The sequence below is a fragment of the Tachyglossus aculeatus genome, chromosome 21 (genome assembly GCF_015852505.1).
Source record: "Tachyglossus aculeatus isolate mTacAcu1 chromosome 21, mTacAcu1.pri, whole genome shotgun sequence".
In the NCBI taxonomy this organism is placed as follows: domain Eukaryota; kingdom Metazoa; phylum Chordata; class Mammalia; order Monotremata; family Tachyglossidae; genus Tachyglossus; species Tachyglossus aculeatus.
This window is the reverse complement of record NC_052086.1, coordinates 17,787,810-17,793,809: the sequence shown is the minus strand read 5'-3', so window position 1 is coordinate 17,793,809 and position 6,000 is coordinate 17,787,810.

The following is a 6,000-nucleotide window of genomic DNA, read 5'->3' as shown; positions in this document are numbered from 1 at the left end:
AGAGTACAAGTCAACAGAATTAGCGAACACGTTCCCTGCCCATAATGAGATGATAATAATAATAATGGCATTTATTCATTCATTCAATCGTATTTATTGAGCACTTACTGTGTGCAGAGCACTGTACTAAGCACTTGGGAGAGTACAAAGTCAACAGAATTAGCGAACATGTTCCCTGCCCTTAATGAGATAATAATAATAATGGCATTTATTCATTCATTTAATCGTATTTATTGAGCACTTACTGTGTGCAGGGCACCGTACTAAGCGTTTGGGAAGTACAAGTTGGCAACATATAGAGACAGTCCCTACCCAACAATGGGCTCATGCTTACTATTTGCAAAGCACTGTTCTAAGTGCTGGGTAGCTTACAAGGTGATCAGATTGTCCCACAGGGGGTCTTAATCCCCATTTTACAGGTGAGGTAACTGAGGCCCAGAGAAGTGAAGTGACTTGCCCAAAGTCACACAGCTGACAATTGGCGGAGCCGGGATTTGAAGCCGTGACCTCCGACTCCAAAGCCCGGGCTCTTTCCACTGAGCCACGCTGCTTCTCTAATAATAAGCAGGTTGGACACAGTCCATGTCACACATGGGGCTCACAGTCTTAACCCCCATTTTGCAGATGAGGGAACTGAGGCAGAGAGAACTTAAGAGATTTGTCCAAGGTCACACGTGAGGCGGGTGGCAGAGCCAGGATTAGAACCTAGGTCCTCTGACTCCCAAGCCCATGGTCTTTCATCATCATCAATCGTATTTATTGAGCGCTTACTATGTGCAGAGCACTGTACTAAGCACTTGGGAAGTACAAATTGGCAACATATAGAGACAGTCCCTACCCAACATTGGGCTCACAGTCTAAAAGGGGGAGACAGAGAACAAAACCAAACATACTAACAAAATAAAATAAATAGAATAGATATGTACAAGTAGAATAAATAGAGTAATAAATATGTACAAACATATATACATATATACAGGTGCTGTGGGGAAGGGAAGGAGGTAAGATGGGGGGATGGAGGGGGGACGAGGGGGAGAGGAAGGAAGGGGCTCAGTGTGGGAAGGCCTCCTGGAGGAGGTGAGCTCTCAGTAGGGCCTTGAAGGGAGGAAGAGAGCTAGCTTGGCGGATGGGCAGAGGGAGGGCATTCCAGGCCCGGGGGAGGACGTGGGCCGGGGGTCGATGGCGGGACAGGCGAGAGCGAGGTACGGTGAGGAGATTAGCGGCGGAGGAGCGGAGGGTGCGGGCTGGGCTGGAGAAGGACAGAAGGGAGGTGAGGTAGGAGTGGGCGAGGGGATGGACAGCCTTGAAGCCCAGGGTGAGGAGTTTCTGTTTCTGTTAGAAACAGAGGAAAGCAAACGTGGCCTCACACACAACTCCAATCTTCAAAGTCCTTCTGAAACTACACCTCCTCCAGGGAGCCTTCCCTGAATAATCGCTCTTCTCCCCTCCCTATTTCCCCCACTGCTGCCACTCTTGCTTCAGCTGGCTTCCCGGTTACTCCCTATTTCCTTTGAAACCCCACATTACTATTGCCAAAAACTCTCTTTTCTTAACTCTGATTCTCAAATAGAAAGAGGAGTAGTAGCAGCATCATAGGAGTAGGAGAAGCAGGGTGGCTCAGTGGGAATAATAATAATAATAATAATAATGGCATTTGTTAAGCGCTTACTGTGTGCAGAGCACTGTTCTAAGCGCTGGGGGATACAAGGTGATTAAATTGTCCCACTTGGGGCTCACAGTCTTAATCCCCATTTTACAGATGAAGGAACTGAGGCTCAGAGAAGTTAAGTGACTTGCCCAAGGTCAGACAGCAGACATGTGGCGGAGCTGGGATTTGAACCCATGATCTCTGACTCCAAAGCCCAGGCTCTTTCCACTGAGCTGCTTCCGGGAAGAGCCCGGGCTTTGGAGTCAGAGGTCATGGGTTCAAATCCCGGCTCTACCATCATCATCATCATCATCATCATCATCAATCATATTTATTGAGCGCTTACTATGTGCAGAGCACTGTACTAAGCGCTTGGGAAGTACAAATTGGCAACATATAGAGACAGTCCCTACCCAACAGTGGGCTCACAGTCTAAAAGGGGGAGACAGAGAACAAAAGCAAAGACTTTTCAGCTGTGTGACTTTGGGCAAGTCACTTCACTTCTCTGAGCCTCAGTTCCCTCATCTGTAAAATGGGGGTGAAGACTGTGAGTCCCCCCATGGGACAACCTGATCCCTTGTTAACCTCCCCAGTGCTTAGAACAGTGCTTTGCACATAGTAAATGCTTAATAGATGCTATCATTATTATTATTAGTACTGATTTTTGAGTTGTCTCTTGGAGCCGGATACAGTGCTAGGTGCCATGGAAATTCAAAATATAGAAACCATGTGTTCCCGGTTCACAATAGTCAAGTTGTATGGGGCTCACATGGGGCTCACAGTCTCAATCCCCATTTTACAGATGAGGTAACTGAGGCCCAGAGAAGTGACTTGCTGATGTTCACACAGCAGACAAGTGGCAGAGTTGGGATTAGAACCCATGACCTTCTAACTCCTAGACCCATGCTCTAGCCACTATATCATGATGCTTCTCCTATAATTAAGGTATTTGTTAAGTGCTTACTACGTTTCAAGCACTCTTCTGAGCGCTGGTAGATACAAGTTTATCAGGTGGTCCCACATGAGTCTTAATCCCCATTTTACAGATGAGGTTACTGAGGCACAGAGAAGTTAAGTGACTTGCCCAAGGTCACAGAGCAGACAAGTGTCAGTGCCAGAATTAAAACCCACATCCTCTGAATCCCAAGACCATGCTCTCGCCACTGGGCCATGCTTTGGAAAGGAATGGGCAACGGATTGGCAATTTTTGAGGAGTTTGCAGATTCATTCATTCAATCGTATTTATTGAGCGCTTACTGTGTGCAGAGCACTGTACTAAGCGCTTGGGAAGTACAAGTTGGATTCATTCATTCATTCAATCGTATTTATTGAGCACTTACTGTGTGCAGAGCACTGTACTAAGCGCTTGGGAAGTACAAGTTTAGACTGTGAGCCCACTCTTTTAGACTGTGAGCCCACTGTTGGGTAGGGACTGTATATGTTGCCAACTTGTACTTCCCAAGCGCTTAGTACAGTGCTCTGCACACAGTAAGCACTCAATAAATACGATTGATGATGATGACAAGTTGGATGAGGGCAGAGGTTTTAGAAACACAATCTGGGCAGGATCAGCTGGAGAGGGAAGAGACAGAAAGCTGGGTTTGCATGGTGTAGTGACTAGAGCATGGGCCTAGGAGCCAGAGGTCATGGGTTCTAATCCCACCTCCACCACCTGTCTGCTGTGTGACCTTGAGCAAGTCACTTCTCTGGGCCTCAGTGATCTCATCTGTAAAATGGGGATTGAGACTGTGAGCCCCACATGGGACAGGGACTGTGTCCAACTCAATTTGCTTGTATCCACCCCAGCACTTAGTACAGTGCCTGGCACATAGTAAGCACTTAATATCATCATCATTATTATTATTATTACTCGGCTGCAATACTACAAGTACTTGGACCAGCATAGTGGCGGTTTGGATGGAGAGGAAGGGGCAGATTCTGAATGTTTTAGACTGTGAGCTCTATGCGGGGCAGGGACCATGTCTGACTGCTTGTGTCGCCTCTACTTTAGGCATAATATTATTGTGAAGAAATAGTTGATATAATTTGTTTACTATTTGGGTTGAAAGAGAGCGAGGAGTCAAGGATAATGCCATGGTTGCAGGCTTGAGAGAAGGGAAGTTGGCGGTGGTGTCTGCTGTGATGAGAAAGTTCGGAGGGAAAATGAGCAGTTTGGTATATGTTGAGCTCAATATGCAGACAGGACATAATAATAATAATAATGTTGGTATTTGTTAAACACTTACTATGTGCCAAGCACTGTGCTAAGCACTGGGGTAGATACAAGGTAATCACGTTGTCCCATGTGGGGCTCTTAGTCTTAATCCCCATTTGACAAATGAGGTAACATGCACAGAGAAGTTAAATGACTTGCCTAAGGTCACACAACTGACAAGCGGCAGAGTAGGGATTAGAACCCATGACCTCTGACCCCCAAGCCCGTGCTTTTTCCACTAAGTCCTAGAGACAGGAGGTGATGCAGATTTGCAAAGAAGAGGTCATCACTAATGGCATTTATTGAGCGCTTATTGTGTTCAGAGCACTGTACTAAGCACTTGGGAGAGTACAACAGGATTGATACATTCCCTCCCCATAGTTACCTTACTTCTCTTCCTCTTCTCTCCCCACTTCGGTTGCCATTAAGGAATCAACAATGAATGGATCTTTGGAGGAAGCTCTGCCTGTTTGGACCAGATTTTCAAGGGACTGAAGAAACCCCTGAGCGGGTAAGTGATTGAACAGGGAAGGCAGATTAATTTAGAAATGGATAATGTGGGTTTATCTATTTATTTTATTTTGTTAGTATGTTTGGTTTTGTTCTCTGTCTCCCCCTTTTAGACTGTGAGCCCACTACTGGGAAGGGACTGTCTCTATAGGTTGCCAACTTGTACTTCCCAAGCGCTTAGTACAGTGCTCTGCACACAGTAAGCGCTCAATAAATACGATTGATGATGATGATGGGTGTCAGAGTTAATGGAAACCTCATTCATAGGGATCTACCAACAAGCATCTCATTCAACTCTGACAATCCCCTGCACCTCTGTACTATGTCAAAATAGATGAAAGGTATGGTTTCCCCACTATGAGCAAAAATTTTAGAATGAAAAAGTCTTGCATCCATTTTCAATTAAGTGGATGAACCTATAAATATGACTGTAGACACTAATGGAAAAAGAAGTTCAAAGGTGTGCAAAGGTATTCAGGAGTTAGCCTGTCTACAAAGTGCTTTAAGTGCTGTTCAACCTCAACTGGACAAATTCTTTACTGAACTTGAAAAGCCTCTCCCATAGTCAGCAAAACATGTTTCTACTTCTCCGGCCTTCATTTGCTTGACATTGTGACATTATGCTTTTAATTAAGATGAATGATAGCCATTGCAAAACTATAGTTTATAGTATTCATCATGTAAAGGAAGCTCATACTAATTTTTCAGAGACTCTGGAAGGGATCCTAATTTATACCATGTAAAGCTGTGCCCCAGTTCCCTCATCTGTAAAATGGGGATTAAGACTGTGAGCCCCCCATGGGACAACCTGATCACCTTGTAACCTCCCCAGTGCTTAGAACAGTGCTTTGCACATAGTAAGCGCTTAGTAAATGTCATTACTGTTATTATTATTATTAAAACCAAATCCACTATACAGCCATTCACGATACTTTTTCTGGGAAGGTAAATTGGTTGTTTCGTGTGATAGTCCTGTCTAAATAACTGGTAAACTGTTCACTAAAGTCTGAATAAACATAGCAGATGTGAAACCGCTTTAAGATTCCATTCCCTCACTTACTATATTTGTAAAAAATACTCCCTTCCTGGCACCACTTATAGTTGGGTGGTCTCTCTGGAGACCCTTGCCACTATTCCTGGTCCCAACATTGTCCTCTCATCTACCCACGTATCTACCAAGTGGAACGGGGGACTATGTGGAAGTAGCGTGGCTTAGTGTATAGAACAGTGCTTGGCACATAGTAAGCACCTAATACCATCATTATTATTAATGGATAGAGCACATGCCTGGGAGCCAGAGGACCTGGGTTCTAATCCCGGCTCCGCCACAGGTCTTCTTGTGTGACCACAGGCAAGTCACCTCACTTCTCTGAGCCTCAGTTACCTCATCTGTAAAATGGGGATTAAGGATGTGAGCCCCACGTGGGACAGGGACTGTGTACAACTTGACTGACTTGTATCCACCCCAGCGCTTAGAACAGAGCTTGGCACATAGTACGTGCTTAACAAGTACCATAATTATTATTATTATGTATCTCCAGCCACATCACCCTGGACCCATCATGGACTCAGCATCCATGGCTGCTCAAGCAGTACATGCCCATTTAGATTCTCCCTGAAATTATAA